Consider the following 27,154-nt stretch of genomic DNA (forward strand, 5'->3'; position numbering starts at 1 on the left):
GGAGTGCCAGGGCCAGACTGTTAAGAGATATAGTTTACTTCTTTGATAAAATATAATTATTGAGTGGTACACTGATAAATCTTACCAAAAAATAAAAAGCCATTTAAATATTCAAAGTTGCCTATGAGTTCTCTCTTGCACACAGACATCCTCACATTTTAGCTTCACAGATTTCCATGGTCTTACCCTCGGTTCCTGAAATACTCAAATTTTCATGCTGATCTCTGGCTGCTTTAGCTTCTATCATGATCCACTCCCAAGGGACAGGGCCAAATGCTCCTGATCTTTCCTGACACCCGCTCCTGATAAATATTTCCCACCATTAAAACTTGCTGTCCTATGTTCCATTCCCTGAGGACTTTGCTCAGTGCTGTCGATGCTGATAAACTAACCCATGCCAAGAGGAAACCATTACCTTATGGTCTATTGAGAGAATCAAGCGAGAGATATCAATATATAAGTTAAGGAGTTAATATTGTCATCAGCACATTACTCCTCACAGGTAACAAACTGATATTTTAGCAGAGACCGTGAAAACTGTCACATAAGTGAATGGTTCAGTCTGGGGGAATTTCAGGCAGCAGGGCAGGTTGGCATGGGAGAGGGCAAGGGAGGGAGAGGCTTTGGCTTTTGGCTCTCGTTCTCTCACATTTTATAAGCCAGTTACCCACTCCTCCTGTGCTTGCTGCCCACCCTATGCCCAGTCTGTGTTTTGCTTCACTCAACTGAATCCGAAAAAAACTTAGTTTGATGTATAGTTAATAAAATACCGTCTGAGGGACATAAGATTGATAACGTACAGTTAGTTCCCAATTATGGAAAATAGAATGCCTTAGGGCCAAATGTCTTAAAATCTTCTGCATTTGGCAAAGAACCATTATTTAGTGACTCAGTCCCATAGACAGGGGCAGAATTGCTTTCATTCGGGCGAACCGGCTCTGTCACTTTCTAGCTCTGTGATATGAGACAAGTTGTTCAGTCTCTCTGGGCCTCAGGTGCTTTATCTATAAAATGGGATAAATATACCTATATCATACCAGGCTAACTTAATAGTTAACATAATATCCACAAACCACATATCTCAAGACTTGTTACACTGTAAACAAGTGAACACAATAGCAACCACAACAATTTTGAGAATGGAAATATTCAGTCTTCAAAAGGTACTCGAAGGGAACTGTGTGATCTACCTATTGACTAATAGAGACTTAGAAACCACTTGGGGTTGAGAATTTCACACTGCCCTTTTGAGACAGCTGGCAGAGCTGTGAAGTGCCTCAACACCTCAGCGAGAGGAATTTCTGCTCTAGAGAGACATTACCTGTCTCAGGCAACTCCAGTGACAAAAGAGGGCCTGGCCACCCCTGCAACAGGACTTCTCTTACCCATAAGCCAAGGGCATACCCATTACCTGCCCTTTTTCTGACCTTACCCTTTTCCACCCACCTGCTCCCCCCTACCCTCCCAGCTGTGAGAGCCTGCAAGAGCCTGCCTAATCTCAACTTGGGAAGTGCTCTTTGCTTTCAAAATGCCTTGCCCAGCTTAATCAGTAACCAGCAGCCCTCCACTGCCAGTTAGTTGCCTGCCCTGACATGAGTTCCTTCTCCTGCCAGCCAGCAGATGTGACTTTTTAAGGAAGATTCAATTTCCAGCCAGCACCCTTCTTCCAATGACAGCCTCCCTCTCTGAAGGTTACCTGTCGCCAGCATTCTTGCTCATGAATGCAAAGTAAAGTGGGTGCTTGCCCTGACCTTGGAGAAGCACGTCACGCCATATACAAGTTCTAAAAAAGAGCATATAATGTTTGCCACCTTATTTGTGCCAGGACTGAGAAAAGGAAGACCCACCTGGCAGGCTACCCTCTTAGGTTCACAGATGTGGCTGGTGAATGGCACTTATCAACAAAACCTAGCAATGATATTCAGTAGGCATGACGTGGAGAAAATGTTAATGAAATCCTAACAGCAGGAACAAATTTGAATAGAATCAAAGTCATATGTGGGATTTTTTCCCTCATATACTGTCTCCTCAGCATATATTAACCTTTTGCCAGCTTTTTTTTAAAAAAGGACAAAACTAGGATGATTCATTCATTCAATCATTCTTCAAACATTTATTGAGCACCCGTTATGTAGCAAACCTTGTACCTAGCACTAGAATAAAAAATTGAATGAGGCATAAATTATTTTAGGCAAATAATCTATTATTCAACATTTTATGCCAAGAAACTGAATTCTCAGTTTGTTAAAAACATAGCAAAAAGACTACATGCATTTCTGAACCTTTACTTCATTTGGAAACAGGCTAAGGGAAAAGCAGGGCTCTAAGAAAGAGCAAATAACGTGTTAAATTAGCTAGGCATGCTGTAAACTTGGGAACATGTTGCAAAGGAGGAAAGCGTGTTGGGTTATGGGAAAGAGACATGCAAACAACGAGCATGGATAGGATTATCTTGGGCAGTCTTTCAGAAGGAAAGTGCCTAGTCTTGCCATTGTTTGTGAAATAGTCCATCGTGCAAGAGCCTGCAGTAGCCAAACCAGGCTGGCCTTCCTCATCCAGTCTGTGCCCCGCTGCCTGACACACTGATAGTGAAATCCGGCTGAGCCCTGTTCTGATAATGGTGCAAGGCACCATTTAGCAGAAGCTTCCTGTTGCAGAGCTTTTAACGAATTCAAGGACTCACTCTGTCATCGTTATCAGAAGTGCATGTTTCCATTGCTGAGTCAGAAGAACTAAATTGGAGCTGGACCAGAAACAAATGGTGAGTCAAATGAAAGACTATAGCTGCAGAGCAAAGCCCCAGCTACTAAGATGGCTGGGGCTGGGTGTGGAGTACATCAGCAAATTCCTAGGGCCCATTCATTCATCCAAAAAAATGATTACGGAACACCTTCCATGCTTCAAGAATCACCTCGGGTGTTGCGGACAGAGCAACGGAGCACAGACAAAGAAAGCTCCATTCCCATGAAGCTTATATTGTAGTGGAGAGAGATCAGACGAACAGTATACTTTAAATCATGATAAAGGTGAAGAAAAAAGAAAAAAAAAGAGCTAAAGAATAACTTATGGAAGGACCTTATATTGGTCTAGACTTTACTGCAGACAACAGAATCCACTCTAACTAGTTTAAGCGGAAAGGGATTCTACACAGAAAATTCAGTGATTATAAAATTGTTAAAAAGGGCTGGAGGAGCACGTTCTAGCCTGACCTCTCAAGAACAATCCCCAGCCTGTGCACAATCTGTTAAAAGAAGCTGTTGCATCAGGACAGTGAAACAACCCTGCTGACTGCGGGACATTCCAGCCCAAGTGCAATCAAAACAGCTGTTGCTGCTATCCCAGGGCCCCTGACAAGGGAAGATGCCTTTTGCTGCTATATACGGTAGCCACAGCTACGAATGCCTGCTCCAGAATCACCCCACTTCCACCACGATCCGTGCCAGCCAAATTATGCTTGGTCCCGTCAAAACTGAGACCCTGTGAAACTCAGAATGCATTGTGATGATAGAAACTAAATCACTTCTGGGATCCAAGCTCCAAGAGAGTCAAGGAAATGTGAATTTTAGTTTTGCATTCTCAACATAGGAAAAGATAGTTTGAATGCATGTCAAACTCCCTGATCTGTAGTAACTACCACACCACTTTGGAAGGCTAATCGAGGAATGCCTCTGCAGGTGGTGACATTTAAGCTAAGACCATGTGGACAACTAAGGAAGAAACTAAGCACACACACGAAAAAAAGAAAAACAAGAGTAACAACCCCAGGCACAGTGATGAAGGCAATAGACAGCTTGGAGGAGTTAGCAGAAGCAACTTCAAACAGGGTTTAGGAGAGCATAGTTAGGAGGTGATTTTATTCAGGGTACTGAGAAACCATAGAGAGTTTTATGAAGGAAACTGGCATACTCTGATTTGTATTTTTTAAAAGAAAATTCTGGCCTCGAGTTAGAGAAGAGATTATGCATGAGCAAGGATTGAGCCAAGGAGACAAGACAGAAAATTCCTGAGGATGATATGGTGACATGGGCTAGGATCTTGACTGCAGAGATGAAGTTGACACATTCTGTGTGTATTTTGTAAGCAGAACCACAGGCTTTCAGAATGAATGAGAAGCGAGAAATAACAAAAATGGAAGCACTAAAGATTGTTCCCATGTTTCTAACATAAGTGAAGGGTAAATAATATTCTATTTCCTGGGTTCAAGAACAATGGGGAAGATATGTCTGCAACCCACCAAAACAATTCATTCAGTCCTTTAAGTTTAAAAAAAAAATCGTACACAGGTGAGAAGGACACTCAACCAGAAAACCTCTTTGCTCTCCCATCTGGCCACTAATTTCATTCTTCAGCATATTCAGAGTATCCTTAAGGTTCTGGAGTAGGGGGTCTCACACTCTGTATGTGAAAGAGTGACACCGGTGGGATCCATACTTTGACTTGGATAAAGGTTTATGCAGTAAAAGATATGTAGGGTAGTACAGAATAGCTTTGGGAGTTGGTGTCTAATCTGTGAGAAACGCAAGTCATAAAATATAGTCATTGGAAATTGAAAGACTGAGCTCTGAAAAGTTATATGAATACAGGACTGTGACAAGTCAAAACCTCATGTTCATGTTGGCACAGTGAAATTATCTCAGGTCACCTACTCCCAGATCCCTCCCCTCCTCACCTCTCTCTATTCATTTCCACCATCAAAACACCTGCTAACATTAGAATAGGATGCTTCTTGGGTTTTATGAGTTAATAGTTAAGTGATAAAATTATGTCAAAAGTAAAAATGTATATTATTTGTAAATAATTTTTTGTAATCTTTGTAAATACAAATAGTATTAGTTATCAGCTGGGAGTCACCCAGAAGAACAAACTCAGAAAAATGACTGCTCTAGACTATGTTATCATCTCTTCAACAAATAAATAAACCAACAAGACTTAAAAGTCTAAGCAAGAGAGAGAAAGGGAGGCCATGCCCATGCCTTGCCTCTCTCAAGCAATCAGAGCTCTTAGAATAGCTCTGCTGCTGGGGCAGAAGCAAATCATCTTTTGCTCTCCATAAGCATTAAATCTTCCACATGTCTTTAGCACTCTCCATGGGCATACTGGTGCCAAAGCAGAAAAAGATTTAATTTCATGTCGCTAGGTTTTCACTTTTCTGAGGTTAATAAAGAGGCAGGTGCAGTCAGCTGGGCTGCTAGGAAAAAAGGGGGGAGAGGTTTAAAACTGTTTATTTGACCAACTTTAAATCTCACTAAACCACAGTATAAGACAACTCATAACTTGTTCCCAGAGCCCATACCTTAATCGCTTTCAAGGGAAGTGTTTCTGAAGGTATTTCTCACTAACAAATGAAATTATTTTGCCAAAATAGGACACTCTGAGCTCTGCATATAAGTATTTTTGAGCCCTGCTCCTACTGCTCCAAAAATAATATATGTAAGTACGTAACATAGTAAGCCCAAGAGTAAAGTTGCTACCTGTCAAACTGATGAGTGGTGGGTGATGGAGATATATACCAAGTACTCTCTAGAATTAAAGATTAAGTCAGTGTAATCTATCACCTGGTAAAGGGAAGTTGGTCTATGTAAAAAGAAAGATTGATTCTTTTAAAGATTTGTGTTTAATAAAATAATTGGTTAGAAACTAAATGGTTGACTGAATCCGGCCAGATTTCTTGATTTGGAGCCATCGATTTGGTCTCAGTTTCCATCTTTAGTGCAACCCTGGGCTGTGTGGGGATTTTGTTGAGTGCTTATACCAAAGGGTAGGGAGGAGAAAGCAGAAGGGGCATGAGCCACAGTTTGTAGTTTTTGTCACCTAATAGGAAAATGGATTCATGTGTGACTTTTCCTTAGAATCTCTTGGTTCTGAGCAGATGGTAGACATTTAATACATGTCTCTTGAATATGTCAATGAATCAGGGTACCCATCTGGTACAGGCAAAGCCTACATTGGGGATTGTGGTTGCCTTTGTAACATACATTCCACTTCTCTCTTGTTGAGAAAAACGCAATGGTGTCTGAAGGAATGACCTCATTTAAAGAGATGAATCTGGCTGACAGTGAGTAATCTCAACCCACAGGGGGTCACTATGGAGGAGATGGGATGAGATCCCAGCACTGTCAGTGTCACGGCCCCAGACTGGCCTTTCATTCCTGGGGCCTGAGCCTGAGAACTTGAAGGATCTGTACAGCTGCCACAAGAAGCTACAGCAAGAGCTGGAGTTCCTGGAGGTGCAGGAGGAGTACATCAAGGATGAGCAGAAGAACCTGAAGAAGGAATTCCTCCACGCCCAGGAGGAGGTGAAGCCAATCCAGAGCATCCCGCTAGTTATTGGGCAGTTTCTGGAGGCTGTGGATCAGAATACAGCTATAGTGGGCTCCACCACAGGCTCCAATTACTACATGCACATCCTGAGCACCATTGATGGGGAGCTACTCAAGCCCAGTGCTTTGGTGGCCCTCCACAAGCACAGCAATGCCCTGGTGGATGTGCTGCCTCCTGAGGCCGACAGTAGCATCATGATGCTCACCTCAGACCAGAAGCTAGGTGTGATGTATGCAGACATCGGGGGCATGGCCATCCAGAAGCAGGAGGTGCAGGAGGCTATGGAGCTTCCGCTTACGCACTTTGAGCTCTATAAGCAGATTGGCATCGATCCCCCCACGAGGCGTCCTCATGTATGGCCTACCTGGCTGTGGGAAGACCATGCTGGCAAAGGCTGTGGCTCATCACACCACCACTGCATTTAAACAGGTTGGGGGCTCGGAGTTCGTACAGAAGTACCTGAGCAAGGGCCCCCGCATGGTCCAGGAAGTGTTCCGCCTGGCCAAGGAGAACACACCTGCCATCATCCTCATAGATGAGATCGATGCCATCGCCACCATGAGATTTGATGCCCAGACAGGGACTGACAGGGAGGTTCAGAGAATCCTGCTGGAGCTGCTGAATCAAATGGACGGCTTCAACCAGAACATCAATGTCAAGGTGATCATGACCACAAACCGAGCAGACACCCTGGATCCTGCCCTGCTGTGGCCAGGACACCTTGACCGTAAAATTAAATTTCCACTCCCTGACCCCCGCCAGAAAAGACTGATTTTCTCTATCACCAGCAAGATGAATCTCTCTGAGGAGGGTGACTTGGAAGGTTATATGGCTCAGCCAGATAAGATTTCAGGGGCTGCTATCAACCCAATCTGTCAGGAGAGCGGAATGTTGGCCATCCGAGAGAACTGCTACATTGTTCTGGCCAAGGACTTCAAGAAAGCATACAGGACAGTCATCAAGAAGGATGAACAGGAGCCTGAGTTTTATAAGTGACCTCTCCCCCTACAGCACAGAACCCAGGGACTTCTCTCACTTCCCAGTCTCTTTTCCCAAACCTAGTTCTCTTTTCTCTTTACCCAGGATTGATTTATTCAATAAATATACAACATTGAAAAAAAATCTCAACCCATTTTCTAGCAATTGGCTAAAAAATGGTCATGTGGCCCTTAATTCTGGCCAGTAAGAAAGAAAAGAGGTCTTTGGGAATGCTGTTCTTGGTTCTGAAGAGACAGCAATAGGAATCCAGAAGTTTTCTCTTCTCCACTTATGCGAATAAGGAGACTTATAGCCCCAAATGCTGCTAGCAGCCATGCTGTTAAGGAAAACCAGCCTGAGAATGAAGCCAAAGTTTAAGATAGTAGCATGAAGAGACAGAGAGAACCTGGCCCTTTGATGACATTTTCTGCATCACAGAATCAATCAAACATAAAGCCTACTCTAACTTTTGAATTGCATGCTATAAGACCTAATTTAATATCCTATTGTTTAAGCCAATTTGAATTTGCTAGTCTGTTTCTTACAAGTAGATTTGAATGATGTGAAGACTGACACCATTTTCTAAATAAGATTTTTTTAAGTATTTAGTTATTTCAAATATCCAGTTTACCTCTCTTTAAAATGGATAATCAGTCATTAACTTTTCTATACTTAAATGTCCTTAACAATCCCTTCTCACTGTAATTTTAAGATTTTAAGAATTGAAAGTCCACAAAGGCAATAAGAAGTCAGGGGTGATCGCATATAGCTCCCCCAGAAATTATGCTCTCAATTATGTTTCACAGCAAATCTTATACTTTAACTACAGTTTTTAATTCTTATAATTTAGTTATATTTAGATGAGTCTTTTTATTTTATACTTTATTCTTGAGACTCTCTAATCAAAATCTATACAGAAGTAACTTGAGCCAGGTTGTAAATGAGAGAGGAAAGACCCACCCAGCCCTGTCCTTCTTCTACATATCTGATGAAGTGCCCATTCTCTAACTGGGTAGTTGGGTATGAGACTGACTGTTCATTGCAGGATAGCGTAGCCGCTAAGAGCAGGGACTCAAATCTTGACTCTGCCATTTATCAGCTGTGTGCTTTTGAGTGAAATACTTAACCTCTATAAACCTCCATTTATCCTTCTGTAAACCAAGATACAGTTGTACTTACCTCATACCATTATTATGTGGATTACATAAGATAATGCATGTGAAACACTAAGCATAGTGCCTGGCATGTACAAAGTGCTCAGGAAATGTTATTAATATTCTCTTTGTGGTACAAGTAATCAATGAGTTTAGCCTAGAGGGAAGACATTGGCATTTTTTAAGTGCAGCTTGATAAACCAAATTATTATCTAAATGAGTGGGTTTTAGGAGAGAGCCGTTTGGGCAGAACAGGCAGAGTAGGATAGTCCTTTCCCTCTTAACATTTATTTCCCAACTCCCTCACAGGGAATTAGTCTGGATCCCTCTTCCCTCCTCCATCATCACAATACTTAACAATTAACCTCGACTGCTTCGTATGGAGTTCTGTGAAGCAATATTGCAACAACAGGATGAAAATACCATGGATTGATATAGAAATGCTCAAAATTGTCTTTTTAAAATCTAGAATATAGAGAATAGACCCCCAAAAAAATGAAGAAAAAAAATCAATACAGTCTGTTTATATTGGCTCATTTCTAAGAAAGTCAAGAAACTGCTTAAAGGGAGAAGGTAGAAAGAACACTAGCAGGGGTGGAGGAGCTCCGTCCCCACCAGCTGAGTGTAACCTTGAGCAAATCACAGTATCCTACTGGAGGTCAGTGTCCTCATCTGTCAAATGAAGGCCTTGGACTTGAATATTGTTTTACACCATGTGCTTCCTAGAGCCTGGTCAGGGCTGTCAGGGGTGTGAGTGAGAGGGAAGGGATGGAGAGGGGGAAGCAGGAGCACTAAGAAATAGTCTTTAGGGACCTCATTTGCTTTAACCAGCAGTTTCATGATCATCTGTTACCTACTCTGTTGCAACAAAAGTTTGAACACATGCACACAAAAGCTTAAATCGATGGTCTCTAAGGTCTCTTCCATCTGACTTTCCAAATTTTCCCTCCACATGACTCTGATCACCAAAGCTCCCAGCACAGCCCAGTCTTTCTGTTTCCACTGAACAGACAAGGGGATGTTATCAGAGGTGCTAGAGTGCCACAGCTTCATTACTCAGGATGCCTAGAGGAGCAAGTTAATGAACCCAGAGAGGGCTCACATGAACAGTAGGAAGCCTGATCCTGAGAGCGGAAATGAGAGCACAAGTTCCTGAACCTCCTTATAAGTTCTTGAGCTGAGCTTCGTCATGAACCGACATTCCTTCCCCTATCCTACCCTCAAAGTCCCCAGAGAAGAACCAAAGAGATCCCATCTGATTAATTCTCAGTGCATTTGGTTTATTCATGTTCACCTAACTATTCTCTTTCAGAGTCCCTGCAGAGTAGAGGTGGAGTTTATTGGGCTAAATGCCATGGTCTATGGAAGTTGGGTTTTACTGGTCAGAAATAAGGATTGGCAACTTTAATTTTAATCAAATCACAATAATAGGTTTTCATCTATTTAACCTTCTTATTTTTTTCTTTTATTTACTCGTGAAGTAGTTCAAGCATACCAAAAAGTATCGAAAATAAACATTCCTGCATTCACCAATCACCTTTGTCAAACTTAAAATCCACCTTCTATCTTTAAGCTTCAGGGTTTGTAAAAAAAAAAAAAAAAAAAAAAAAAAAATTAGATACGATAAAAGCCCTTCCTCAATCCCATTCTTCTTCTCACACTCCCTTCTGCAAAAGAAATTATCTTTAATTTGATTTTTTTACTTCCATTCATGTTATATTTCATATTATATAATATATAACATAAATATGTGTAATATATTAAAATATACAATTTTCATATTATATATATGAAATACATACAGTGTGTATATATTCGTAAATAATATATAGCATTATACTATAAATTTCTGCAATCTTGGGTTTTGTTTCAGAGGAGTTTAAGGTTTTACTACTTAAGGTCCATCCACATCGTGCCATGCGGTTCTAGATCACTTTAACTTCAACATAATATTTCCCTGTATGTAATATGTCCTTGTACGAATATACTCCACTTATCCATTCTCCAGTTAATTAAGGCTGTTTCATATTTCCATCCATTCTTGTCCACATGCAAAAAAAAATTTCTCTAGGGTAGTAGAGAACTGCAAGGGTTAAAATTAAGTTCATCTTAAATTTTATTTGATGTTATCAAATTGCTTTCCAAAATGGTTTTTCCAATCTACACTCCCACTTTACACTCCTACTAGCAGAGTATGAATATTTCTTCATCCCAACTTCTCACCGACACCCAGAATTTACAGATTTCTCAATTTCTGCAAACCTGATAAGTATGAAAAATCATTTCATTGTGGTTTTAACTTTTCCCTGATCACTGGGCAGGGTGAACAACTTTTTAAAAGTGTGCAGGCCATTCACTGCTCTTCTCTGAATTACCTGTTCTTACCTTTTACCTATTTATAAGCTAACTTCTCTCTTTCTTAATGTTTGCTGAGAGTTCTTTAAATATTCCAGACATTAATCCCCTATCAGTTACATGTATTTCAAATATCTTCTCTCATATTATGATTTGTCATTTAAATTGTCTTTGTTGAACAAAACTTTTAAAGGAGTCAAGAGTCATCGATATTTTCTTTTAAATGTGATTTTCATGCCTTAAGAAATCTTAAAACCTATATAATTTTGTTAACCAATATCATTCCAATGTAATTTTTTTTAAGTGACATTACTAATGTCAGGATTTAATATAAAATAAATTCTTACAAATCAAAAAAAAAGAAGAAAGAAAGAAATCTAAAAAATCCCTACCTCAGTTATAAAGATATTTCTGTATATTTTTTGTAAAAGTTTGAAAAGTTTTATAATTTATACATATCCGATCTACTTAGAATCAAACTTGTATACATAGAATGAGACAGGGATATAATTTTCTTTTTCCATAGAAATAATCAATTGACTCCGCACTATGTATTTTTCAAAAACTATTGTTTTCCCAATAATTTACAATGCTACTGCTATCATACACTAAGTGTTATTCAAACAAGGGTCAAATCTCTCTTAGATTGCACTAGCCTATTTATGTATTCCTTTGGCACTATCTTTCTATTTTGATTATTTTAGTTCTTAATAAATCTTGATATCCAGTAGGGTAAGTCCTCCTGCCTTGTTCTGCTTTTAAACTTGTTTTGGCTATTCTTGGACATATGTTTTTCCGTATAAATTTTAGGATAAAGTTGTCAAATTAAAGAAACTATTGAGGTTTTGAATTTTATATTAATTTACAGAGCATTAATATTTTACAATATTGAATTTTGCCATCCATAGACATATCTATTTATTTAAGTCTACTTAACATCTCAATAGTTTTAAAATTTTTCTCAAGACAGCTTGAACATTTCTTAGATTTATTCCCAAACACTTTAGAATTTTTGTTACTTTTTTAAAAGGGATGGTTACTTAAATTATGCTTTCTAACTGAGGATTTTCCACCTTTGTGGCCAATGGATAGGGATCTTTGTAGCGAATGCTGTCATGTACCACTCTGATCTCCATTTAGGCTGAAGGGCTTATTTGCCCAGCAGGGGATATGCTACTGGCAAACAGCCCCCAGTTTGCGGTCCTCTTTAGGAAGTGCCTTACCTAAGATCACATGCCTTTCCTGGAGAATCCTACATGCAAAGGTTGACTGACAGGAAATAAAGACTCATCCTCCTCATGCCAACTTGGGACAACTCTGAAGGGCCATCCCAGCCCATCTTCTCCTCTGTTCAGTCCTGCTTCTTTCCTGTCCTGTCTAAAGATACTGACCTCAAGAGCATGCTTCCTACATGTTAATATCTATCTCAGAGCCGGCTTCCTGGAGAACTCAACCTGAAATAGTCTATGAAAGCAGATGCTAAAAGGGAATTTTGGGGTTGGGTCATCCTGTGCCTGAGTGGCAATGAGGACCCATCACTGGCACAAGGTCGGGGTGAAACTGTTAAAACCTCCCTGCGTGCTCGAGGGCATTTTGGTGAAAGTGCACGAGAGATTGATCAGGCTTTTGAAAACTACAGGGCAAATAACTATAGGAACAGTGAAACTGGGTGAGTATAGCTAAGATGTATTAATCCTTTGAAAAATATATTGAAAGACTAATAGAAATGAATTATCAATTAAAAATCTGTGTGAAAGCCAAAGGGTCTTCATAGTATCATATCTAGTGGCTCTCACATTTTGCAGTCTGAGGGAAGTGAAGAAGGAAAGCTACAGACGAGGCCCAAGACCTAACCTAAGAGGAGCAGAAGGCTCCAGTGAAGATGAAGCTCTCGGTTCATACAGGCCAGCTACGTGAATTCAGAGCCCTGGCTAGGAAAGAATGAACCCTTTCACAGGAATAGAGACACCTGGGTTGACGCACCTGAAACTAATCTCCACATTCCCTGGAACCCTCTGAGCTTGCAGAAATGGCCCACCTCTCCCTGCTAAGGCCTAAGTTCTTTCCCTCTCATTTGCAGATATTGAAGAAGCCTCTCTCCTACAAGGCAACACGCATTTCCCCTCGAGGTCCACCTGCACCTCCCCTCCTGACAACCAGGACAATAACTAAGGTTAATCCAGTTGGCAAGTCCTGAGCCTGACAGAGAAGGAAAGAGAATGTGACAAAAGTGGCTGCAGGACCTAGAGAGTATGTCCCAGCAGGAGCCAGGAGAGTGTGTACTGGGCTGGATTCTGAGGATGCTGGTTCACGGGAGGCAGAATATAAAGTTAAAGAAGTGAGGGGTTATTAACTTAGGGTACTGTGGCAGAACATGGGATTCAACGTGGGTCCTGTTAAGGACCTTGAGAGACTGTGAAAGCACCTTGTTAGGACGGCTCTCAGAAGAGTAAAAAGCGAACGCCCAGGGATTTGCAAACTACAGTCTGCTGGCCACATCCAGCCTGTGCCTCATTTTTGTACAGCCTGCAAGCTGAGTGTTTTTTTTCCTCCCCATTTTTAAAGCACTATAAAAATAAACAAAAAAGATATGCAAACAAGGCTGTTTGTGGCCCACAAAGCCTAAAATACTTACTCTCTGGCCCTTTATAAAAAAAAGTTTGACCCCAGCCCACAATAAGTGAAGGTACAAATGCCAGAATTGCCAAAGCAAAATGTAGAATAATTCAAAGACTCAGGTGAGCAGGCATGGGAAAGTGGACTTACCGTGTAGGATACCGTGTAAGACTGCAAAATCCACAGGATGACAATGCCCCCTAGGAGCACCCAAAGCAATAAAGAATGTGCTGGTGAGAGGGACACCGACCTCCCTAAGTTCAGTGGTGGGTCCCCTCTGCAGGCCAGGGGTTACAGAAGCAGAGCCTATCACAGAACTGTGCTCACCAAGAGTAATGGGGATATGAAGACCCTAAAATAAGAGAGGCCAGATGGATGCACTTAACTGTTGGAAGCCAAGGAGATGTAATTATCGTAATGAGTAGCAGGTTCAGAGCAGCCGGTGTATTAACACTGACTATCAGGAGAAGGTAAGCTGCTGTTACACAACACAGGCAAGGAAGAACACATTTGGCATTTAAGTGACGCACCTGGGTGCCTCTTGATACTATCTTGCCCAATTTTGATGGTAGTTGGACAGTTGTAGCAACCCTGGCCTACGAAGGGCACCAGTGACCAGAATATCATACCTCTCAGCAAGAAAGATCTGGGTCACCCACCAGGTCAGCCACTGAGACTATCAGAGGAGCTGGCTACGGCAGGGCTAGGGAGTGGGGGTTAGAATACATAATAAAGTGAAAATTAACAAGTATCATTTATGGCCCTAAGATCAGCTACAACGGGAGCTACAGTCCATCCCACTCATCTTCCTCTTATAAGTCTCCTCTAGAAAAGATTCCCACTGGAATCCTGAAGGAATGGCTCCCAGAGCTAGATGAACAAATAGATCCCAGTGCCTCCCAGATCCCCCTTCAGAACTAAGAACTTACCCCCTCAGATGCAGGAAATAATACCATCAGTTAGATCTCATCTACCAGCCCTCATAAAGAAGTGTCTTGGCAGAAAAGAGCTGCCAAGCCCAAAGCCACGCCCCTTCCTAGGCCATCTCGCACCCAGTAAATGGCCAACTTTGGGATAGAAAGGCCTGGCCTCCTCACCCAAATTTGAGACAATTCCAGAGGGACTTGCCAGCGTCAGATCTTTCCACAGGGTTGTCCAGGCCTCTTCGAGGACTGCATCCCAGCTCAGCCTCTCCCCTAGCACAGCCCTGCTTCCACAAGTGTTGATATCAAGACCACAACCTAATGTACTCTCTACATGCTAATCTCCACTTCGGAGTCAGCTTCTCTGGAACCCAACCTACAATCTTTTATCCAACAACTTTATTACTGAATTATGTGATAGCTTTTCTTGGATATACAAATAAAATGTCTAAAAACCAAGACCGTTTTTCTTCTTTTCTAATCCTTATATCTTTTATTTCTCTTTCTTATCTCACATCACTGACTAGAACCTCTAGTACATTCATAAATAGATGCTGAGATGACAGGCATTTTTGTCTTATTCCTCCTTGAAGTGAATACCATAGTATAACCTTCTCTCCAATGTTTTGGTAGATATTCTTTATCAAATATTCCCCTCTTTTCCATTTCACTAAGAATTATTTTGAATTATTTTGAATTGTTCAAGAGCTTTTTCTGCTTCAATTTCAATGATTATGATATTTCTTCTTGAATTAGTTAATATGCTAATTACATGAAAAAGGGTTATATTGTTAAGCCATCTTTACGTTAGCTCCTGAACCCCACTTGGTTCACTCTCTCTCACACACACACACTCTTGTGCACATGCACGAAAATGCATATGTATAAAACTCAAAGATACAGCTGGATTCTGATTTGCAAATATTTTGATTTTTGGTCCTATGTTTATTAGTGATTATTGGTCTGCAAATTTCCTTTTTCTTTTTCTTTTCTTTTTTTTTTTAAAAAATGCCTACAGCACCTGGTATTCCTGGGTGGCCTCCCATCCAAGTACTAACCAGGCCCAACCCTGCTTAGCTTCCGAGATCAGACGAGATTGGGCATGTTCAGGGTGGCATGGCTGTAGACTTCCTTTTTCATATTGACATTTTCTGCTTTTAGCATCAAGTTTATCTGATTTTTCTATCAAAGTTATACAAATTTCATAAAATGAGTTGGAGTGCATACACTCTTTTTATCATCTGGAACATCTTTTTAAGACTGTATGTTTGATAGAATCCACCTATAAATTCGGAGTTTGAAGTGTGTGTGTATACACATTATATGTGTAGATCTTTACAAAAGATTGAATTTTGTTAAATGATTATAATTTTCTGTTTCTTCTTGAGTCAACTTTGGCGAATTTATATTTTTCTAAGAAATAGACTACTTCTTCAAAGTTTTTACATTTATTGATATTTCGTTAGCCATAGTATACTTTTTTTATTTTTAAATATTTCCTATATATCATCAATGTTTCCTTATCCATTTATAAAAGGACTTATTTGTGCTTTCTCTCTTTCCTGCCCAAATTATGAACAAATTGAAAAATCAAATAAAGGTATAATGAAGGTAAATCAAATATAGAATATTTATATTGATAAAGGCTAGGTTGGCGATAGTAGCTTAATATGGGAGCCAGAATTTGACTAACTGACTGACTGATGGACAGACTAACCAGAATTCCCCAAAAGGGCTGCCTGGGTCAGATCTATGGCATGGAAGGGCAGAGGAATATTTATTCTGACTCCAGAAAGGTTTGCTCTGGAGAAAAAAGAAAGAAAAAAAAAAGGTGGTGGGGAGCAGAGCTGAATTGAGTAAGCTCAGTTTAGTCCTCTCAAATTTACCAATTAGGTAAATCATCCTACCTACCTAGGGACAGAATGCATAAAGGAGCATAAGAAAGTCAGTTCTTAGATTCTGGTGAACCTTTCTAGTTTTCAGCTTTTGATTTTATTAGATTATGTTCTCAGCCTCACGTTTTCCTTCCTTTTAATTCTTTGAGTTATTCTGTTCTTTTAATATATTCCTAATTCATTAAGTCCTGATTTTCTTCACTTCTAGTGAAAGTAGATAAGGCTGTCAATTATACTCTAAGTAGCTATTAGTTCCTACACACTACCATTATCTATGATATTTTAATTATTGTTTGATTATAAATATTTGTTTCCATCGTTATTCACTATTTGACCTATGACTTATTTAGAAAGTTATTTTTAATTTCCAAAAATATTGTTTTTTAAAAAGAATGTTTCCTTGTTTTCTCATTTAATTCTATTGTAGTCAGAGAACTTGGTGTGTACATGCTTTTTTGGTATTTACTATATTCACTAAGACATTCTTTATAATCATTTGTGGTTAGTTTTTTAAATGGTCCTTGAGTCCTTGAAAAGAATTTGGATCTTCCTAGCATACTGTTTCTTTTATTCTTATTTAAGGATTTTTACCTCAACAGTAAACATTACTTTGTATGATATCGATTTAGCTACATAAGCTTTCTTTTAGTTAAAATTTGTCTGGTGTATCTGTTGCCATCTTTTACTTTTAACTTTGAAGCTTTTAGATATGTCTCTGGTTTTTGTTTTGTTTTGATTTTCAATCCAATATGATAATCTTGATCTTGTAACAGGAGAGTTTAATCCATTTACATTTATTAAATTATGGACATATTTGAATTTATTACCATCATCTTATTTTGTTTCCTATTTACCCAAAGGCATATTTACCTCCTATTTGTATTCCTTGCCCATTCTCTCCTAGTTTAGAAGTTGCGTATTAATTTTTTTTTTTTTTTTTAGTGGTTACCTGTAAAGTTCTAATGTGCATACTTACCTTTAAAAGTTTAATCAATTTCTCTCTCTTCCTCCATAACAATACAGGAACTTAGAACACTTTAAGCCCAATCAGTGCCTCCCTGTCTTGCATATTACTTTTGTAGGCTTGTGATTTTCCCTTGTCTTTTCACCTCTTAATCATACCATTGCTGGCACTGTTATTTTATAGAGTCACTACTAATTTAGATTTATCTCATGCTTACCAATTTATGTGTTCATCATTTCTCTTTGTATCTCACTCCTAATTTCTGGGTCTAATATGTTAATGAAAAATTCTATGTTCAGCCAAATTATCATTCAAGAGTGAAGGTGTAATAAAATATTTTCTTGGCACATTGAAAATATTATTCTTCTTTTTGCTATTGAAAACTCCATTGTCAGTTCTCATAAGTAATATGCTGTTTCTTTTTTATTATTTCTAAGATTTCCTGTTTGTCTTTTGAGTTATGAGATTTCATTTCAGTAAGTCTAGCTGTATTTCTTTTTACTTAATCTGTTTGGAATTCGTTGTGCTTGTCGAATATGAGGTCTTAGATCTACTTTTAACTCTGGAAAACTCTTAATCATTATCTCTTCAAGAACTGCCTTTCCCCTACTCTCTTTATTCTTTTCTTGGGAATGATGAGTAATATATATAAACCTTTTAATTCTATTCTAAATGCATTTTCACCAGTCTTATATATTTCCCATCACTTTATCTCTCAGCGCTAGTTTCTGGATAATTTTATTAGATCTATGTTCCAATTCACTAATTCTCATTTCAATTGCTTTCAATTATATTCCTTTCTAGAAGTTCTAGTAAATTCTTTTAAAATCTGCCCTTCCTTTTTAAAAATTATTTTTGTAATAAGTTATTTTTTTATATTTCAAATTCCCTATTATATATCTGTAATCATTTAAAACATTATTGTCATAGCTTTTACCCAATGATATTACTAGCTTAAATTACTGGAAACTATCTAATTTCTAATGTGTTTTTTTTTTTTCGTCTACTAATGCACATTTATGGTAGATTGTTTTCCTGTGTATTTTGCAACTATGTGTCATGAGCTCACGTTAAGCAGGTATTAGTCTGTGAAAGTCTGGGAGACTCGGATTTAAGGGTTCATCCCACCATACCAGTTTTGTGTTTGCTTCTGCCAGGAATCTCAGTCATTAGCTCTTTTTATAAAAACTCCTCAGCTTGGGGGTTTCCCAAATAATGTAAGCAGAATATAATCAAATGTCAAACAGGCATGGGTCTACAAAAGGCATTTTTTTCTTGTCTTTCAAGGAGTATCTTGCTAATGCTCAAAATACTGTAGAAAACAAGCAGATTATAAGAACCTTGGTCCATTTTTACCCATGGCGGATATCCTTTTACTTACTCCTTTCTCAATAATCATATGCACCCAAAATGATGCCCTAAGTACTGTTTTTTTTCCCTTCTCTCTCTCTCCAGTAATCCTGAGAATGTTTTCTCCAAAGGAAACTAACTGGCTAAAGCAGATTCCAAAAAGAGCAGACCCACAGTCCTCTTTAGAAGCGGCAACTTTATCAGCTGCAAGGTAAACATCTACTAGCATATTAATGAGGAAAGTCAACAGGAAAAGGAAAAAAAAAAAGAGTAAAAATAGAAGGAAGGAGAAAATTGATATCTGTTAGCCACGGACATCAAGCCGTAAAACCACTTTGTGGCTGATACTCTCTCTCGGTTTGCAGATGGGGTTCAGAATTAACCCAGGTCTCCCTGACTCCCTTCTTCAAAAGGAGAGCCTATCAGCCCGGAAAGGGTTACCCAGGATAAATGAGAAATATAGCTGTAAATGAAGGAAAACTCAAGGCAGGTAAAGGTCCTGTTTCTCACTGAATCATAGAGGCTGCTCTTTTTGTAAACTCTGCTTTAGTCAATTAGCTCCCTCTGGACATACTGCCCCATTTCAGATTTTCATGTCTTACCTCTCTTAACCACACCTTCCCATCCCCCAAGTTTCCAATAGCAAGTGTGCATGTGTGCTGATTCTCTAAGATGAAAGCTAAGACCACAAATGGGGAGGGAAGAACAATTGGAGGAATGGCTTTCGTTAACCTCTCAGTGTCAAAATACCTTTGGCATCCCCTCTTGAAGGCCAGCTATACCTGTAACATAAGGTTGCAAGGTAATGTGAGTCTAAAACTCAGGCCTTCTGATGCTCCAGGACATTTTTAAAAATCATATAGTCATCAAAAAGCTTTATTCCCAGCTGTGTGGAAAGTGACTGTACATCTCTCACTTAATTTTGGTTGGATTACCTCATTCTATACATCATTCATGACAAGCAAGGAACTACAGGGCTCCCTTGGCTAAGTCCTCTTGTCCTTGACCCAGCTCTAATTTCTTTGGCCATTTACTCTATAAATGTGGTAAATCCTGTAGCCGAAAGAGATTGCGCAGAAGTTTACATGCAGTGAGCTCTTTCCTCCTTGTCACAACAAGCAAGAAAAGCCAAGGCAAATAAGAATCTTGACCTACTACTATTTTCTTGTCCTTCCCATGGGATCCACAATGACATTACTCTGGCAACTAGGAAAAAAAGGGGGAGAGAGGGGAGATTTTTAAAAATGTCTTTGGATGGGCTATTTATGCCTTCCAACCTGGCACTTTTCCTTGAACTTAAAGGGAACACCAAGACAGACTGTGGCGTGACTCCTCTACCCCACGTAAGTGAATACATTTACATTTTCTCAGCTGTTTGTGTTGGGGAAAAGCTGGAAGCCTCCATGTGCTTCAAGGGCCCATCCAGGTCTCGAGCCTGTCAAAAGAGAAATTCGGGGAGCAGGCCGCCTCAGGCCTCAAAGTGAGGAAGCATCCAGCCACGCTCAGGGGAACAGTTCCTGTGCCGGTTTTGTCTTGTTTGTAGACACAGCTCTTCCCCCAGTCTTCAATATTAGAGCTTTGCAATTCTCCTAGGAGGAGATAACTTGAAGCAAAGGATTCATTCTGAATCTGCTAGAGAAGTGGCAATGTTTGGGGTTAAAGTCTGCAAGTATTTGGAGCTGAACCAGGAATGTCAGTCTGCCCCAGGACTCAAACACGATTAGATAAAGGAGACTTTTCAGCCAAGGCTTAGATGCACTCCAATCGTCTATACCCTCTAACCCTACCATAAAACACTGTTAGAACTGAGGGGCTGCAAGATGCTGAATCATCAGAGTTGAGATTAGATCATGTCCATGTACTGTGCACAGACATAAAAGCAAATGTAAACATTTTAGAATGGATTTCAACAGTAAGGATTAAAGCAAAAGGGGTTTTATGTTTAACTAGGAGTTAAGCATAAATTCTATTTCCCCAGAGTTCCATTAATAAAGATTTGCTTCTAAAGTGTTCAGGGGCACTGCACAGACTTTGCTTGAGATCCAGGGAGACAGTAGGATAAATAAGCAAGACACAAAAGCAGCAAAATTAACTGGAATTTCTCCCAAAATATGCAATGCACTTTGAAACCCAAAGAAAGAGGCCAGCAAAAAAGATACATATTGCTCTGTTTTAGAAGGACTATGTTTATATTTGCTTAAGAAAAGGGAGCCAGAAAAGCTCACTCAACAAGATCATCTCTTGAGTCCCATTCTCATAGAAGCCAACTAATCTGGTAATTGGAATCACTTTCCATCTACCCATGGGTCCTGTTGAGCCCTTTAATTCTTGTATTATGTAGACCTTAAAACCAATTGCTAGAAGAATGTATCAAAGGAAGTTTCAAAGTCAGCTTAAGGTTAATTTCCCTCAAGAAATTCCTGGCTTTTCTTCTTTTGGTGCCTCCCTGTCCCCTCTACTTAATTGCTTCTGTCTTCCCCCAGCCTAACCCCAACTTGATCTTTCTTACCAAGGTCTGCCCCAGGACTGGCAGAGCAGACAGACAAGCTCTTTAAGAATATAGAGTTTACTATTAATAGCAGTGACACAGGCCACTGAAAGCCAAGGCAGTCAAGTAAGGAAATCTGTCAGCCTGGATTAGCTTTCCAGCACCTGAGAGGTAGGACTTATTTATAAATAAAAATAGACAGCAAAAATGTCTGGCCCTGCATAGGCCCCTGCTGTCTGAGGAGGCTTGCACAGATCCAAGTCTAGAGGCTTTCTCCCAGCTATCCTCTATACCCAGCAGCAAACTCTCATTTTTGAAATTGGAATTAACAAAAGGAAGGCTTGTTTCAGTTCAAATCAAAATCCTTGCTTGTACAGAGTACCATCTTCCATGGACTTCCAAACACTTAAGCAGATCCCCAGTCCTGGACCGGACACCGCACATGTCACAGCATCTTCTAGGATTCGTGTAGCAAAGTAATTGATGAGTTTTTACCAAAGTGTGCTCCCTTGCCTTCTACTTCACTCTCTGGGCCTCCTTGCACCCACCATGGAAGGACCGTGCTTCCTTCACATGAGGTATAAGCCCTCTACTTCCCAGCCTTGGGAGAATTCCTTTTCTTATCACAGAATGGACTGTAAGAATCAAATCAAAACCTTGAGAAAGGAACCTACATTTTAAAGAGCACTTTGGGGTTAATTTGCTAAGTCTCTGGATTCTAGAAGCTGCACACAGACACTTGTTGCCAAGTTTAGAGGTCAGGTGATTACCAGTATCATTCACTTTGATCAAGCAATAAAATTATAAAATATTTTCACAGGACTCTGTTCTTGGGGCTATAATGGTCTCTGATCCAGAGAAGTTTACAGTACCATTGTATTGAAAATCTACTTTAAAATATTTCAAGTAATGGGGTACACATAACACACATACTGGATTTCCTTAGGAAATGGTGGTCCTGTTTTGTAAGCTAATACAATTGGCCAGAGCATTTCCTTGTGCTATTCAGTCTTTCAATTCCCATTTCTTATCTTCTAATTATATCACCTCCTATAATAAACAATTCTTACCTTCTAGGGTGTCAAGAGTTAGTACAATTACCATCTACCTACTAACTACCCATATTTAGCTTCTTTAATCTTTCCTTCAATCAGATTCCCTAAGTCTCCCTCACCTCCGAACTCCTCCTTGCCCAACCTCTCCAAACTTCCTGAGGTTCTATGCCCCAAACTGAGCTTTACCAAATCAAAGTGATATTCCAGATGCTTGTTCACTGAGGATCAGAGACCAGCTGTCACCTCTGCTCTCTGTTACCCCATGACTCAGGGTTCATGTCCCAAAATAGGTCTGGCCTTTCATGCCACCTTCTCTCATTGCAGTCTGGCTGCTCGGTAGCTGTCCGCTATCACCCCAGGTCCCCTTTGGCATAACTGCTTTCCAGGTTTCTTCTCCCTACAAATAATATTCATGAACATTTCCACTAAAGGAGTTCTATAATGCCTTCTACTCTGGAAGAAGAAAGCAAGAAGGAAAATTATTTACGATTTTAGGCACTTCAGACAATATTCTGGAGAATGTTAACAGAACATTCCAGGCAGGATCTACCTCAGAAAGGATTTGATGGGTTTGTGAAGGGTGACTGTGCACCACACCTGGAGCTACTGAAAGGAAGTTTTCTCCTACTCAACTCAATTCCCCTGGAGTTGCCATAAGTGTCTCCATCTCCGTGGTGCTTTCGTCTCGCCGCCTCCCCCAGGATCTGTCCTCCTCTCCTTTCTGGGGAGCTCATCTCTGGCAGGTGGCAGGAAGAGTGTCCATGGGGATTCAGAGGCCCCACCCTCCTCCAGGAAGGTGCAGGGGCCCACGCTCTGACCTGGGGAAGTCCAGGAGGCACTCATTTCAGGAACTCCCAGGCCCACAGCATAATCCCTATGGCTTCAAGGGAAAGAACATCCCTATTTTAAGAGGCCCTGGGTAATGAACGCTGCGCTCACCCAGGTCTGAGTCACTGCTCCTCTTGAAGGTTTGTGAAAGATGTATATTTCTCAGCCTTTAGCTTTGCAGGCTCCATTTTCCTCGGCCTCAATGATAAACTGGTTTACCACAAAATGTACAAGGAAGCTGGTGAGGCCATGGTAACTAAGGAAATTATTGTGTCTGGAATTATAATAACAGAGGCAAAGTTAAGAGTTGTATGAGATCTAAAAATAAGTCACTAACCATATCCTACTTCCTCTAACATACATATATAGATAGCTAGAAGAGAAAACCACCCACAGTTCAAAAGAATCAATAAAGAACACAGTGATTAACCACAGCCCACCCTGGCCCAAAGAAGTATTCCTACCCACTTAGTGAACAGACTTTTTTACCCAACGAGAATATTTCCCTGGAAAGTAGTTCATCAAGACAAAACCACTAGGGGTCTCCACATCGGCCACTGCAGCACTAATTGGGATTGAATGTCACGTTACATCCACAGCATTTGGTACCCTTTGTGTAAACCACTGCGGGTGAATGCGAGTTCTTCCTGCAAAAATATGTATTTTTCCCTCATCAGCAAGTTGCTGTTTAAACAACTTTGTGTTTTAATATGAACATAAATATTAATAACAGCTTATATTGGCTGTACATTTACCCAATAACTCACTATCAACTCACTTCATCCTTATGGTAACCATATGAAGTACCCTACTCCCACACATGAGAAAATAGAGGCTTGGAAAAATTAAGAAACTTTACTAAAACCACATGATTTGTAATGTTAGAGTGTAGGTTAGAAGTCAGATCTTCCTAGCTAATCACTTTAAGAACTTAATCACATTCCTATACTGTTGTTTACACATCAAATTTTGAATGGTAAGGGTTTTGATCCTTACTTTAATGGCAAATTCTCATTCCCCTGGCTAGTTGAGCTGATTCTTCACACATCTAAAGTGACTTCAGTTAAAATCCACTTGGAATTCTTTTTTTAGGATGCTGTATTTATTATCACATTTGGGGTATGGCCCAAAAGCACATCACTGGTTCAGGGAATCCCAAGCTCCCGAGCTCCCAAGCTCCCTTTCATTTTTCTTCCTTTGAGAAAAATAGTGGCCAGATCTTAAAGGAATGATCTTGGCCCCAAGTTATAAGCTCCCAACTCTTTAGGACTACCTTGGCATCTCTATTTGTTTAGCTGGGCTGCCATAACAAAGTACCACAGACTAGGAGGATAAAACAACATAAAATTATTTTCTCACTATTCTGGAGGCCAAATGTCTGAGATCAAGGTATTGGCAAGGTTGGTTTCTTCTGATGCTTGTAGGTAACTGTCTCTTCTCCATCTGTTTTCAAATCATCTTCTCTCTGTACCTGTCTCTGTCCTAATTTCTTCTTCTCAAAGACACCAGTCATATTGAATTAGGGCCCACCCTAAGGAACTCATTTTACCTTAATTACCTGCTTTTAAAAACCCTATTCCCAAATACAGTCACATTCTGAGTGACTGGGGGTAAGAACTTTGACATATGAATTTGCAGGGGGACATAATTCACCCCATAACAGTATCCCCACAACTTCCTTATACAAAATTGTCTATGTTATGTAATGTAAATGCCTTTGACCCTGACAACCAGGAGTTTAAACCATTAAATGCTTTTGTGTGTTACCTCCCTATAATTATGTAGTTAAGTTTTTCTGTGACCAAACCATAGTTCCTACTCAAAGTGTTAGCAGTATCAATTATATTATCGTTTTCATCTTCGGAGAGATTATGAATCTCGTTTGTAAAAAATAATTATAGAAAATGTTTTTGCCAATTATGAATTACCAATTACCAATTGGTAAAAACAAATTCTAGATTTTTAAAAATTTATTCAAATCAATAACATCTTCTTAAATTATTATTGTTATACTCCTGGCACTTAAAACAGCATGATCTCTAGTCGAAATATAGCCTAGCATAACTTACCCTGAGCCTCAATATATGTCACAATTCCTGATCATGTAAAGATTCAAAATGACCTGATTAGAAGCAATTCAGATGTATAGAGTTACATCAATATTAAATCTATCATTAGGGGGTGTCTACTAGTTGCACATATCACACTAGGTGCATTATATGCATTAAATCATTTATCTCTTCAAAATCCCTATGAGAGATATTATCGTCTCTGCTTTACCAGTGAGTAAACAGAACATTAGAGAGATTAAGTAAATTGCCCAAGGTCACAGAGCTCACAAAGGGTCAAGACTTAAATGTCAAGTCTTAGATGTGAACATTGTCTCATCTGACTCCAGAAACTTTTAAAGATATGTAACGCTGTACTCTCAGTGGCTCAGAACTTTTCCTGGGCCATAAAAATATCCAATCTAGATTCACCAACTGTTAGTTTTGGTAAATAAAATAAAAGCATCTCTGTTTCTATGTTTTAGCTGCAAAATAAATCATGGGGTATGCATCATCAGAAATAAAATCTATATCTATCTTTGGGTGGTGATGAATATTAAGGTTATGTAAAAACAATGGACACATTTATTTTTCATAGAAAAAGTTAATTATATTGAGTAAACCTAGTTAGTAATCACAAGCTGCCTTGTAACATCTCTGGGACTACAGTCTTGTGGTCCTTCGAAACACTTATATCATTGTTAAATTTGGTCTGTTTTTGTGCCCTGGCTTCCCGATGAAGACTGTAAATGTGTTGAAAGCAGAAACTCTTTTTTAGCCTTCTCTCTGTTGTCTTGCAGTGCTAAGTGCAATGCCTTGCACAGGGCAGGTGCTCGCTAACATCTAATGATCAGCTTTAAAGTCTTTACAAAATAAGAACCAAGAGAAGCCCATTAAAGGACTTGGTGATGAACACTGAACATGTGCAACAGGATGTCTCAGACATCTTTAAAACTGGCCATGTTGGAACGGCTTGCTTGCTCTGTGAGGTCAGATGTGCAAGCTCCAGAGCTTTGATTATAAACCTTAAATGCCAGAAGGATGCCTGATGGTGGTGGTGAGGCGTGTTTTTCTGTAATAATTGAGAAATTCTATTTGTTTACATAAAGTAGGAGGTGTAAGAAATCTTAACAGGTCCTATGTGGGGCCCTCAAGGCAGTCCTACATAGAACAGGATTCTGCTTGCGGCCCTCAGTCAGTGGCCTGAGAGAAGCCAATAGAAACACCAAGTCAGTTCAAGGCCATCAGTAGAAACAGAAATGCCTTCCTCCTTCCTCCTGTTGCTCAGCTGTTTTTTTTTCTTGGTGGGACTCCATTGTCTCAGCCAAAAAGTAGATTACTGAAGTTACACCAACAGGCAAAAGCAGAGTAATTATATCTAGAGCTTTACTCTAAGAAATACGTAACTAGCTACAACTAACTCCTTTACCTAGAAGCAAAAATTAACAATAACTCAAAAGAACACATAAGCACGCTTAGTAATTTAGACTGAGCCATGGGGCCCCCTTGGCAAATAGAAGAGAAATCCTGATGCCAGAGACAAAGAGGTCTTTCTCAAAGGAGAGCATTATCTTCAAAAGATAGAACAGTGAGAACTTGATTACATGGATACTGGTAGATTTGGTCCCCAGGAAGAAGGCATTGTTCAGGGAGCCTGCTATGAGGAATAGAACTTTTCTTTAGTTTGCCATCTCCTTTCAGTTCAGGACATCTGTCTGCACGTCTGCCCTAGGCCCGTATATTTGTCCCAGAGTGACTCCGGGCATCTCTTCTTGAGCTTTCTACACCTCGGAGAACTAAGAATACTAAAAAAAAAAAATTGTTCAGCTATAGAGAAAAGGCTTTGCGAATGGTTAATAGATGAGATGAGCTTATGGATTTATTGATCCTTTAAGGAGGCAGAGATACTTTGATGTGGAGTTAGAGGCAGTTTAGAAAGCAAACAAGCTCTAGGGTTTAGGCAGTTCCCTTTGAGATGTTCAATAGCTTGGGGCATCTTCAGACTAGCATGTAGCTCTTACCTCTCTGTCTAGGAAACCTTTAGCTGCATCACACCCTTAGGGAGGTTATAAATGCACTGACACCTAGAAGCAGAAATAGAGGTGGAGGGCAATAAAAAGGAAAAGGTCTTTCTGGTAAAACTCCTTTAAATCTGAGTTAGCTTTCCTTGGAAGATACA

At 39.8% G+C, this 27,154-nt stretch overlaps 1 non-coding gene and 1 pseudogene across 1 annotated transcript; one reads left to right on the plus strand and one right to left on the minus strand.

The window, feature by feature from the left end:
- LOC102883987 overlaps positions 1 to 7,317 on the plus strand; it is a 165,730-nt pseudogene extending 158,413 nt beyond the window's left edge.
- Positions 7,318 to 15,356: 8,039 nt separating this feature from the next.
- Positions 15,357 to 15,475, minus strand: LOC112480808. The gene has a single exon (XR_003046769.1). It is a non-coding gene; the product is annotated as a 5S ribosomal RNA (ribosomal RNA).
- Positions 15,476 to 27,154: the final 11,679 nt, after the last annotated feature.

This window comes from Pteropus alecto, unplaced genomic scaffold (genome assembly GCF_000325575.1).
Source record: "Pteropus alecto unplaced genomic scaffold, ASM32557v1 scaffold20, whole genome shotgun sequence".
In the NCBI taxonomy this organism is placed as follows: domain Eukaryota; kingdom Metazoa; phylum Chordata; class Mammalia; order Chiroptera; family Pteropodidae; genus Pteropus; species Pteropus alecto.